Here is a 14,073-nt window from a genome sequence, read left to right as displayed (position 1 = left end):
CTTTGGAACTTCCCGTTATATGGTTTTCCCCTCGAGCCGATCCTTGAGTCGACCCTCGAGAATCCATCCTTAAATCCACCCTCGAATTCTAGATATCGTTTACGCGGACAATGGTCAAAAAAGTTCGAAAAAGGGCTTGTAGAACGAGACGATCAAACCACCCTTCATCTTCTTCTTCTTCTTTTTCTCATGCATTTCAACGTGACTTATAACTTTTCAAGAACACTATTCGAAATATCGAATCTTTTTTATCCAGGATTCTTCGGAAACACTTTACTGTGGCTTTGTTATAAGACGTTGATTTAATATAATTATTAAACTATTTAGTAAATTATAATAATACACGAAAAAATATAAAAAGTAAAGTTAGTTATGTCATATGTAAAGAATTGAATTGTAATACAGTGCTGTCTATTGAAAACTTACAGAACTTAGAGACTTGGATAACCTCAAAATAATAAATCCTTAAATTAACGATAAAAAATAAAAAAAAATCGCGATACAAACTATTCTATATGTTAAGTTGAAATAAATCACACAAATTAAAATAAATTTCGTTAAGATCGGGATTCAGTAGTTTTGAAATTCATTAGAAACCAATATATATGTATATTTTTATCTAGAATTCGAGTTTAATTAAAAATGAGTTAGATTAAATGATTGAAGGGAGAAAGGAATAAGTATGTTCTATTCGGTTAGTTTCCAATTCGAAAACAAAATGGTATAGTCGTATAAATAAGAGATAAGTATTAGAGCGGGTCAGTCAGCGTTTATTTTAAATCGTCGCGATTCCGTGCACGAACAATCCGTATATATTCTTGGGGGTGTGGGTGGTGGTGGGGGTGGGGGTGAGGTTACAAGTCCGTAGAAACGATTATCTCGCTAAAATCGTCCCTTATCGTTCCGCTAATAGACGCGTTATCGAATTTAGTCCGGGATTGAACTCAAAGGGGGACTTTCGGTAATCCATTTCCTCTTAAACCGAGATTTCTCCCTTGAGGCAGGATAAACGATTAGCGATGAGGAACCAAAGCTTCCTACGACTAAATTCTCCAAGGTACTCCGCGGATTAACTTTTTACGAAGATCGCTTCCTTCCTTCTTCTCTTTTGCTTCGGTGATTATGCTTTTTCTTCATGTCGAGTTACATAGTTGGGTAACATCGTTGGGTCACATGAGTTAGGTTACATTGTCCTATAATGTTACTTCAAATCTACGTACTTTTTATTATTTATATTTTATTCCCTGATAAGTCTTTTAATTGTCTCTCGTTTCAAATGCTATTTTTGTACGATCGATACAACATCATCGTTTTTTCTCTTTCTCTTGAGTATTTCTAATTATTATTATTATGAACCGCATTAAGATTCGAATAAAAAAAAAAAAAAAAAAAAAAAAAACCAATGTCGATCTAATGGTTTAACATATAAATGAGAAAAATGAATTTTTTAAACGTGTTCCCTTTTAATAAATTTCATCTCATCCTTTCTTTCTTTTATACCTCTTACTTCAATTTATCCTAAAATAAACTAAAACGTTTGAGTAAGAAAAATGTCTCGTAGGTTCCTATTATTAAATATGCGTTTTAATGTACCTGCAAAAAGATGCATGCGATTTTTAACTTAATGCTTCGGATTAATCGTTTTGGGACAAAGAAAAATGGTCGCTGTTATACGCTCAGACAATTTTTACATTTTACAGAGATGCTTTTTTCTTTCATTTCTTTTCTTTAGGAAAGAATATACACTTGGTCTTACGTAAAACGATAATACCTACATTGTGATTATGGTTTACTAAAGATAGCGGAAATTTTTATTAAAACTTTTCTGTTAAATTGTTGACACCGAAATGTCAATCTCATTTAGTAAAGTAATTTAAATTGACAATGAGGAAATTATAAGATAATCTGTAAATTGTATTTAAGATATTCTTAATTCATTATATGAAAAAAAAAAAAAAAAAAAAAAAACTATAAAAAGTGATCGAATAGATACTTCAACGTTTCGAATTTTTTTTTTCTTGTTAGAGTAAAGAGACACGATTAAGATGCAAAGATGAACGCGATAGAAATAAAAAATGGTTCGTTTAGTAAAATCTTCCTTTATCTTTCCTTACTCTCTTTCTCATCTTCCACGCTTAAGAGAAAACTATGGAAATATAAATCTCGTTTATATTCGACGAGCATCGTTTAACAACGAACTATCGTAATGGTATACGATCACAGATACTGTCAAGGAAAATCATTGCAAAAAAAAAACCCCCCGACAGACGTGCATTCTACTTAGCTGTCAACGCTTATGGTTTTACATGCACCAAGCAGCCCAACAAAATTCGTAATGACGAATAAATTTTGTAAAACTACAATGTTTATATTATCCAATTACTTTTTTCTTTCCACATATGTTTGTTCACACGCGTGTCAAGTATTTTCATTGTTTTCTTTTTCTAAAATATTTTACGTTTTGTTCGTTACTGCAGCATATCGAAATGTATCGAGTTTGAAACATTTTATTCGTTTTATTTCAACAAAAGAAATAATAACAATGGCATAAGGCAAAGAAGAAATACAATTTTTTACCTCGTTGCAATAATACATATTCGTTGTTAGTTGAATTTCAATACGTCTGTATCGTATGATCGTGCAATTCGAGCATTCATCGTTCGATGCTTATCAATTCGTTCATTCGTTCATTCGTTCGTTCGTTCGTTCGTTCGTTCGTTCGTTCGTATTTTCTAGAGCATCGTACTCGAGCAAGATACTGCCATTTATCGTCTACTACGTTCCTTTTGAATAAAGTTATAAAGAGAAGATAATCCCATTTTCAATATATAATGAATTTTATCGAGAATTATTTGCCAGGATTAAATGATCGATAATAATATTTGTATTTCGTTTATATCTGTTTTATTGGTATTCACGGTATTTCAAAGAAATAGAAAATTCATCGAAAATTCAATTATATAATTCGTTCGTATATTTTAATTTGACAAAGACAAATGAACTATCGTCAAGTTTTCTTCATTAGTTTGCATTGACAATGGGAAAACTTTATGTCATTTTGGTGATAAAGTAGACAAAAGATTTATGCACGAATATGGAGAATGTCTCGTTTAAATATTTGTTGTGATACTCTAAGAAAACAGGGTTGCTAATCGCATATGTGCAAAGCCAACGATACAACTTTACTTTATCTATTGTATTCTTGTTTACGTCGTCTTTTCAATAAAGTTTTCTCGGAAATATTGAATAATGCGAAAGAGAGAGAGAGAGAGAAGGAGAAGGAGCCTCTCTACTTATCGATTAAAAATATTACAAAAAAAAAAAAAAGAATATTGAAAAATATTCAATCCCCTATAAGAGATACGATATGAAGGAGATAAAATAAGCAAAGAAACAATTCAACTTTTTAAAATTAGAAAAGAATGGAGCACTTATTTTTTAAATTTCAACCTAAAACTCGTGAATGAAGTTATTTATACATACATTTATATATATATGGTTTTGTTATAAAATGTTGATTTAATATAATTCTAAACTATTTAGTAAATTATGAAATATAAAAAACAAGGTTAGGCCAACCTGAAAAAACTTAGGACGTGAATATATTGAAATAATTGAATTGTAATACAGTGCCATCTATTGAATTCTTACAGTACCTAAAGACTTAGATAACCTCAAAATACTCCTTAAATTTCTAATAAAAAATAAAAAATAATCTCAACAACAAAATCACACGAAATAAAACAAATTTCATTAAGTTTGGTTCAGTAATTGCGAAGTTCATTGGAAACTAACCACGTGACACTGAATTTGTCTATATAAAGAAGATATATACATATACTTTACTGTTATCTGTATTTTATTTACGATCAAAAACGTGTGTGGCAGAAAGTAGGAAGAAGAACGTTAGCGAGAGTTACCTAAATGTAACATTAAATTGACAAATCGAGTAAGGAGAGAGGCTTTTGAAAGAACCATCGAGAATCCAAACGGCGATAAACATTAAGCCATGGTAGGATTATGTGATGGTACGGGATCGTTAGCGAGACGAGAAAGCGATAAAGAGATCTCCCTTAAGCTTTCCAACGGGAGTAAATAACGCGAAGAGATGGACGATTCGCGAAAACTCGTTAAAACGCGTTGACATTTTCTTTTTTCTCTCACATAGTCGATCTTTACAATTTCGGACATTGTTTTGTTCCTTCGTATTTCCTTCGTATCTTCTTCTTCTCACGGAATGAAATTACATTTACAAGGATGTAAATAAAAAAAGAGAAACGAATCAAATATTTATACTCGACGAGAGATGATTATATATATATATTTTTTTCATTTAAAACTATTACTTATGAAAAATGTTGAAAATATAAATACAATAATAATAATAATAATAATAATAATAATAAATGATTCAAGGGATATTATTTCTAAGAGTGTCTACGAATCAAGAATGTAGGCCATACGGTTGACCGAAAATACATCAAATATATAAAACACGTTCTCGTGGATGCGCGAGCGCGCATACAAGTACATACATGGATCGTTATGTATGGAAGAAACGACGATGGTTGGACAAGGAGAGTGAAGAACGTAGTCGTCTAACATAAGGTAAATACTAGTCCTGAAATTACTACTACGTGTGCATTTCGAAAAAGCGTATGCAGTAGGTAAAAATTGTATTGTAGGAAAGAATGAACCGACCAAAGGTCCCAACTCGGGTGGCACCTAAAAAGAGGAAGAGGAAAAAAAAAGAGAGAGAGAGAGAAAGAAAGAGAAGTGAACGTTCCGGAAAAGTACACAGGAAAGTCATAAAGTAGGACGCACGAACTAAGCATAGAAAAGTACAACCGTCGTACTAACAACAGACGTTGGGGTAGTGGAATGAAAAACTCGCGATAAAAGCTCGAAGTCAAACTGACAAGAAAGTCACGCAAATCGTTTGAGATTAATTACGGTCATCTCCGTGAATATCTCGGTTTTCGACTATTCCATTTTATGGTTTATTTAGTCTCAATTTGTTTTTCGATACTTTTTTTGTTTTTATTTTGTTAACAAGGTTTCCTTCTTCTTCTTCTTTTTTGTTTTTTTTCAAAACTAGGAATAATCGTTATAGGATAGTCATTGTAAATAATAGGAACGTGCAGCTATGGGAGTATAAAAGGAAAAAAGAAAAGGCAAAACTGTGGAGCCGCTAGATCGTATTTGGAAAGTTTCACGATTCGGTAGGAATAAACGAGCGATTAAGTTAATCCTCTTTTGCATCTCGTCGAACGACCATTATGTCGGTGTAAAGGCAGCTAATTTCAAAAGAAAAGCACCCTAACACTTCTTCTACCGTAATCGTTTCGATTTCGGAGTTGAATAAACCTCTCTCTGGACCGATTACGATTTCTCTTACGTTTCCTAAACGAAAATGCGAAAAACTGAAAAAGGTGGACCATAATCGTCGTCATTATTACGCGTCGGAATATTTCAACATTGGTATTTGTAATATCAACAAAAACGGTAAGAGATTTCCATGCTCGTTCTTCTCGCCTTTAAAAAATTTGCGATTTTAATTTGTGAGGGAGGGGGGGGGGAGGGGCTTTTACACACACACACAAAAATGAGATTTCGTATTTTTTTAAAAATATTTTGTAAGTCAGAACTATTAAGGTTTTAATTTTAATTGTGTTGCCATTATATTAACTATATTTATTACCCTTAATATAATATTTTTTACTTAAGTTTGTATTTAAAAAAATCTTCATGTGCAAACCTATAGAAATTTTTAATCTACAAACTGCAATAAGTTATTCTCATTTCAATTCGCTATATATCAATAGTTCAATCGTTCCAATTTACTTTTCAGAATTGATCGCGCGTTATAAAAGGAAAGACAAATTTTCTGCTAAAATTCGCGCGGACTTTTGCATCTCCGTTTCATAGGCAAGCATCTCGTACAAAACCCTATGTATGCATACGTCTATCTCTAGCATATGTCTTTCCATTCGAAGCGTTCAAGAATCGGTTCAATGAACCAGAAAATCGATCGACAGTCATTACGAAAGAGTAGAAACAATGCTGCTGGGATCGCGATTCGAACGCAATACCGGCCGCGGCAAACGTTTGCCTATCCGTTCCAAATTCGTCGAGAATCGTTTCAACGTATGCGTTGATTCTTTTTCTTTTTTTTCCCTCTTGCCTCTTGCGCTCTTTCTTCTCTCTCTCTCTTGCACCTCTTGTTTTCTTTCTTTTTCAAATGGATAATCGAGAACGATCATTTGAAATAAAAGCATCGATAAAAATCGAGTCTCTCGTAAATATACTAGGATTTTTTGTTATAAAATGTTGATTTAATATAATTTGAATAACATACAAAATAATACTACCATTAAAATGGAATACATAAAATAATAGTACATTCGAAAAAATAGAAAAAGTAAGGTTAATTATGTCATATGTAATTCTGAAGAAAACGTGAAATAATTGAATTGTAATACAGAGCCATCTATTGAATTCTTACAGAACATAGAGACTTAGATAACCTCCAAATAATAAATCCCAAAAAAATATATAGTTTAAATATGTATACGTGCCGATAATTGTGATAGTGGACTAATTGGAAGTTAAAAAATTATACAAATATAATATATTATCCTCATATATTTATAATGAATTATATTCGATAATCGTTGAGCAAATGATCCAATCGTATAGATAGAAAGAAAAAGAGATAAATGGATATTGAAATTCTATACATCGGCAAGTAGTATATCGAGTTATTTTCAATATTTGCCTAACGATACCTGATTTAATGAAATAAAGCGACAGAGAGAATACGGATTTTCAATGAAATAACGAAAATGTCGATAATTGCGATTGCTCTAAGTGGGGGAGGGGGGGAGTATGGGTAAAATGGTCAAATTAATTAGCAGTTTAGTAAAGTAATTACACTTACGTTTAAAACGCGCGTAATTTTAAGCGAGGTCACGCGAAACGTAGTAGGTTGTTATAGTGTTCACCTTCTTGTGCCACAATGTATTCTTTGCCGCATCCAGTCGTTTCTTTTTCTTTTCGTTTTTTTTTTGTTCTCTTTCTCTCTCTCTCTCTCTCTCTCTCTCTCTCCAATTTCATTTCGCTCGTATCTCCCATGTGTTAGCGAATCGCTTGAGGGAATAAATTTTCCTACGAATTCGTGCTTAACAACGGAAAAAAGGGACAATACAACAAACCTTTCTCTGATCGCTTATGAAATATTAGTTAGGCGTTGTAAGATGGAAGCTAGTCGATAAATAAATGAAGATGATAGTCAGAGGGGGAGAAAAAAAGGGAAGAATAATATATATATATATATATATATATATATATATATATATATATATATATATATATTTCAAGAGGGAAAGAAAAATATAATAAAGGTCATTGGAATATTTAGAGTACTGGAAACGGAGAAGAGAATTATGAGGTGAATACGATATTGTTATACGGAATTTGAAAAATCGAATAAAAGATTTTCTTTCTCTCTCTTTCTTTCTCTCACACACATCAGAGAAGCGTACTTTTCTCGAAAACGATGATACTCTGACTGGCAACGTAACATGAATTATTTTTCTTCGAGTTCGTCGCTATCCTACTACTTGCATATATCGAACAAGCGAATTTCGTTGACGTTGAAACTCCTGGAACTTTTCTGTAGCTTCCGTGAAACCACTCGCGTTCGATTCTTATCCTTTTACACGATAAGGCATTATCAGCAAAGGATATTTTTATACGCGAGAACGATTTTTTAAAATAGCTACGAGATATCTATCACGTGACTTTAATAAAAACCATTATGACATATTTTATTTAACGTTTGATACCATTTTCTTTCTTTCACGTCTAACAGGAATCACTTGACTTGTCTATTTTCTATAAATAAAACAAATTAATATCTTATACAATTAAAAATATCCGATTAAATCTATTTATTTAAATTAGAATGAAATTTTTGTTGTAATTTGAAAATGTTCTCATGGAACTCGAGTAATCGTGTCGATATTTAAATTAATCACTTTTTATCGATCGATAAACGATACAACAAAGTTTACGATCATTATTCGTAAATTGCCAGGCGCGTGCTTTTCTCTAATACTATTAAAAACTTTTTATTTATTCGTTTAATTTAAATTCTTTCTCTCTTTTTTATACTTCGTATTAATCGAATGAATCGACAAAAGCATCCACACCATGTCAATGCAATCATTCTAGCAATGAATCGAAATATACAAAATATGTTTTCTTTTAATCGAATAATAAAATAACATATATCTTCATTTTACTTTTTGTACAATTTATTGTCACAATCAGAGTTGCCTATTTTATAGAAATTTTGTTTTTCCCAAATAGGAAAAACTTGAATTCTTTGGTTAGTTTTTTTTTTTTTTTGTTCGAAGGAAGATTAAGAAAAGGACCGAATAAAGGTACAATTTTTATAAACCTACGTTACGAACGAGATTTCAAAGAGTTCTTTTCTTTCTCTCTCTCTCTCTCTCTCTCTTTTTTTTCTTTTATCATCCCAAGAAACGTGAAAGTTTTCGAAGTAACGATTGGGTAAAAATCGTAACTTCTTTCCATCGTCATTAAGCTTCGTAGATTTTAGGAAAGACTACGACTACGACTACGAACTACGACTACGACTACGACAACGACGACCTTAAAGTAGCCCCTTTGGAAAGTCTAGCTCACTGGCCACTCATCGATTCTTCGAAGAAATTGGGCCAACAACCGGTGACGTAATTCCATACCACCCTACCTTATTTCTCGCTTTGTACTAATTATTCGTTCGAAGACTTTTCGTCTTTTCAAGTTCTACCAGTACCCCTCCCTTTTCTCTTTGTTCGTCCCGTCCCATTAACCTTACTCACCTTTCGTCACCTTTCGTTCCGTTTTCTTCCCCCTGCTTTCGAGGGAAAGAAACTTTTCAAATTATAAACGTAACTCTCTCTCTTTCTCTCTTTCTTTCTCTCTCTCTCTCTCTCTCTCTCTCTCGTTGTTCCCTACGATTCGACACGTGCGTAAAATTGTTAGTACTACTGTCCTGATAAATCCGCTTTGGATATTTTGACGAAGAAAATGACTGAAGCAAGAAAGAAAGAAAAAAACGGGGGTGGGTAGGGTAGAAAGGTAGAGGATGGTCCTAGCTTCACAAAAAAGGACTTGAATTCCCGTCACGGAAACGAGGCCGACGTATTCCCGACACGGAAGCCAAAGGTAACGATGTCTTTGCGGAGAATGGGTATCGACGTGATATCACACGTGATTCCACGTATATTCCTTGCGCGAGACTTCCGCATCTTCTTCTTTTTTTTTTTTTTTATTTTATTTCTTAACCCGTTTCTCCATACCCTCGTCCAAAGAATTGAAAGGAGTATCGATCGTAAAGAATGTATTTGACCATTGACCAATTTTAAAGGAATTATTTTCGTTCTTAATAAAAAAGGAAACACCATATATCACTTTTGTTCGCGTGAACGATCAAATTCTCTTTCGTATCGGGCGAACATTTCGAATTATGCAAATAATAATCGGTAAGGTTAGGTAGGGTAGGGTTGGGTAGGTAGACAGATATGTAAGTACGAAGTGGAATCATAGAATACGCGGTAATGGCTTGTAAGTAGTGAAATAACGGCTTCCTCTATCTGGATTGTTCAAAGTTAGAGGCCCCCGTACGCGTTCGCGAAAGCACCCAAATACGCGACACGACTTACATTGCTAATGAGCACTGACTTAGAACGAACAAACGGGGCTAAGTTGTTCTCTACTACTATTACTTGCCTATTCCCTTTTCTCATATCATTCTTTATCTAATTTTTTATACTCGAATCATATTTTTCACTCTTAACCCTTTTTATAAACGTAACCATTCTTCTAATAGTCAACGTTTGAGAAATCGTTTTATTGGAATCGATTTGTTTGATCTAAAAGTAGAATCATTTCCTCCTATCTGTTTTTCGAATCATTTTTTATTCGATAAAATAACAAACAAAAAATAAAATAAAAAGAGAATAGGAACGTTCGATATACTCGTTTCCGTGGAAACGTTAGCTGACATCTTTTTTTACTGAATTTTTCAACGACAACTACTACCCTTTAAAAATTGATCACATTTATTGGCACTCTTTTTCCACGCTCGATTTTGAATTTTTTTTTATTTTTTTAGAGATGGTCATGCGAAGTTAAATCGTAGGACGTTTAAAAAAAAAAAAAAAGGACAACGTATCAATCCGTAGTACGAGATAACAATAGGTTAAAGGTCGAAGTTATTTTTGTAAAAGGGAAAAGAAGAGAACAGCCCTCGTGAGGGTTGTGCTTGCAGCGCAATGCGTCAAAGGTATTACACTAAGATGATCGTGAGCTTACGTTGTTGACGGTCCTTCTATTTTACCTTCCTACTTACTTACTATATATATATACTTTATCTTTTTGGTCTACAGTCGTTAAAAAACATCCTACGTATATAGTGATTATCTTAAAGGGCTTTTCAACTTCTTAACCCCCTGTGATCTTTCTACCCTCGAAACATAAATTCCAAAGGCGATCGAGAGATTTCTACGAAGGTTCGTTCAATCGTCGAAGGTCCGTAAGCCCCCAAAAGTCGTTTCGATGCCGAAGTGATACATCGTGCGAAAAAGTTTCAACCCTCGAGAAAAGAGAAAGAGATCGAAGGGTTGGTTCATCATAGAACTAGGATCATCATGGCCCTTTCGTGGACAAGAACAAGGTAACGTACTTATTACAAAAGTCTAACGATAATCCCTTGGTTATGTTTGATCCGGTCTGAATTTACCCCAAATCGTTGAACACATGACCTATTAATCCCTTTAAAAACTATTTTTCTTTTCACTCTGATTCTTTACAGTTCCCATTAACTTATACAGTACTATTAACGATTCTACCGATGTCTCACATCTTTGGTAATCAATTTTGAACAAACCTTAAGAAAGTAATGTAATTATTTTGTTAATTATAATTATACATTTCTAATTTTTCTTTTTTATAATTAACAAAGAAAGAGTCCAGTTGACGGTATATTAATTTTTTTTATATTTTACATAGTTGTAATTGATTATTAGAATTTAACATTATGTAAGTAGTAAAACTCAATATTTAACCATTAAAAAAAAATACATTTTTATATTTTATTAATTATATTATAATAAAAAAATTAAATTTATAATTTTAATAAATTAATTATATTATTATTTTATATTATTATATATATATATATATATATATATATATATATATATATATATATTAATTTTAATTCAAAAAGGAAGAAAAAAATTATTATAAAGATATACCACACATGAATGATTAAAAAATTTTGGATTTTCCTACCCTAAATTAGACTATAAACTTTTCAAACAATTAAAATATAATTTTTCTTTTCTTTAATTAAACTTTACACATTTTTATTTTATCATTTAACATTAAACGAACTGATATACAATAATTCACGTTAAATCTCTCCCTTCGTTTTCTCGATAACGTACGTAGTCTACCCTCTACCAACACAACTTGTGTAGAATTAGAAAAAAAAAATCGATGTCCTCCGGTTAAACTTGTCCTCTCTCTTCTTGTAAATTGAAGAAAAAAAAAAAAAAAAGAAAAATACTAAAAGAGAATAAAGAAGATACATAGAGAAGAAATCTCTCTCTTTCTCAGTTGTAATTCTTTCTCACAATCTCTAAGATAGCGTTAGCAACATTTCTTTAGAAATGGGATTTCCTTTGTGGAAACTCTCATTTGAATATTTTTCGAGGTGAAATCGAAGGAGCTTTTACGCGGTCGATAAGTAATGCTGGCCCGTATATATACGTAGGAGAAAGTCTGCTGCTTTGATCGAACGATACACATTACTCTTCGTAAATAAATGCTTTCATCGTTTTCACGAAAGAGATATCGCTTTCTCGATAACATCGCACACATCAAACGTGTTTTTCTTTTTTTGTTTTCCTTTTTTTTATTTGCGTTCTCAATACTCTACTAAAAATATTTTCTATACGATAGGAAAGATAGAGAGATCAATTAAACACTTGTAAAATCTCATACTATCGTACGTGTCGCTAATTACACACACAATTATTGCAAATAACCTTGTTTAAAACAAATTATCAATAATAACGATGAAGATTAGTCTACGTAATTGAACGACAAGAATTCTTATGCTAGTTAACGAATTAATTCAAGTCAAAACCTCTCATATCGTCAATCAACTCGATTCCTTTTTTTATTTTTTTCACCCTTTAACTCTTTTCCTAAGTTTTTTCTGAGTTGGTAGTAGTAGTAGTAGTAGTAGTAGTCGTTTGGTAGCTGGAAGCCACATATACTCTCGTTTACGTATTCTAAATCGTCTTAGCAATTACGTCGTTAGGTCTATACAGTTCAATTAAGCCGACCAAACTCGTCCCACCCACTATCGTGTCCTATTCCCTTACCTTTCCCTTCCCTTCCCTTTCTAATCCTCATTCGCCGCCGTTGCTGCCAACGCCAAGGACGATAACGAGGAGGAGAACGAGGAGGAGAACGAGGAGGAAGAGGTGGAGGCTCAAATTAGCCGCTCGAGGATTTAATTGCGTCGGCGCACACCAATTCGAAACTCTCAGATAGCATTTGAGACGATGAAGGCATTTTGCCGCGAATTACGGCACACCGTCTCGCGTTATATTCTCTTACGATTAACGTACTAGACCAATTCAACGATCCTCTTTTAAGGTTGTTCTTTTCAATTTAAAAACTAATTGGACGAGCACAATTCGTGAAATTAATTTAGAACAAAAAATACATTAAAAAAGTACACGTGTAAATGATAATTGAATGATCACGTCGTTTCATTCTGTATAATCGTAAATCATTGTTTGTATATAAATTAATCATCATCATCATCATTATCATCATCATCAAATAAACATCATTTGAAAATAGACTCTAATATTCTCCAATTCTTACAATTTTCATTTCAATTTGAAAAGATTTACCATTATAATGACATACTTATCAGACATGTTGATGAATTGGATAGAAAGTGGTGTAAAAGTGATGTGACAGTTTGTGAGTAGAATTGTGTAGGGTTGAACATGATTTCCCTCGATTTTTTAGTAGAGTGGACAAGGGTCTCATCCTTGAAGTAGACCTATCTCACATCAGTCAGGATCGTGTGAACAGGATCTACTAGCTATTCTATGTAAATATTCGGTGAAATTCGTCAGAGGATTTCAAGGATAACTGAATAGAGAGTAGGAGAGAGAGGAAGAGTAAAGGAAAACTCGATAACTATGCATTATCTCGTGTTACTCGCTAACCACGCGAATAGTTTGTTCGCATTTAATACGAGAAAACACAAAGCACGAGAATGCTTTCCGCGTTGCATCGTCTGGTTGGCTTTCAGGGACTCTAGCCACTTGACTCTCTCTCTCTCTCTCTCTCTCTCTCTCTCTCACACTCTCGATGCGTTCTAAACACGTTTTAGTTTAGCGGTCGAATATTAGAACAAAGCTGCAAGAACACCTCGAGTAGAACTTTCATATTACTTCGAGTAAAATGGTCAAATAATAATAATTGACGATCTATACGAAAATATAATAATAGATGTTAAATAGTAAGCAATTGTAAAATGTAATGTAATTCAACTAAAAAACGAATAGAATTTTTACTGTACATTAAAAAAGAAAATATTAATCATTGTTGCATTATTGCAATAATATTTATATTGAAAATTAATTATATAAATTAAATCATATATTATAAAATCATATATTATAATGAATAAATATAATATATATTATATATTATTTTATTTATTATATATATATAATTATATTATTATTAATTAAATAATAAAGATATTATATTTACATTAATTTTTGAAACTGCTTAACAAGAAAATATTACAATATAATTTTATTGTGCAAGATATGATAAAACATGTTCCCTATTTGTAAGATTGTTATTACCACAATTACATTAACTAAAGACTATAACTAGATATGTTACTAAAAAAATTTAGCCTTGTAAAAGACCTTCGTGAACGACCCTTGTAAAAGA

General features: G+C 32.4%; 1 long non-coding RNA gene across 5 annotated transcripts in view; it reads left to right on the top strand.

The window, feature by feature from the left end:
- Window positions 1-7,469: 7,469 nt before the first annotated feature.
- LOC107074564 (uncharacterized) overlaps window positions 7,470-14,073 on the top strand; it is a 53,008-nt gene continuing 46,404 nt past the window's right edge. For 3 of the 5 annotated variants that reach the window (XR_016177478.1, XR_016177479.1, XR_016177477.1), the window contains exon 1: window positions 7,470-10,747. This is a non-coding gene — a long non-coding RNA (uncharacterized LOC107074564). Of the gene's footprint in view, window positions 10,748-10,885; window positions 10,975-14,073 lie in introns of all 5 variants that reach the window. The other 2 variants (XR_016177475.1, XR_016177473.1) reach the window with 2 other exon arrangements.

Source organism: Polistes dominula, unplaced genomic scaffold (assembly GCF_049000335.1).
Source record: "Polistes dominula isolate Pdom_NZ unplaced genomic scaffold, Pdom_raw_medaka contig_82, whole genome shotgun sequence".
Classification (NCBI taxonomy): domain Eukaryota; kingdom Metazoa; phylum Arthropoda; class Insecta; order Hymenoptera; family Vespidae; genus Polistes; species Polistes dominula.
Note: the sequence above shows the minus strand (reverse complement) of the source record. Positions and strands in the feature narration are given on the sequence as shown.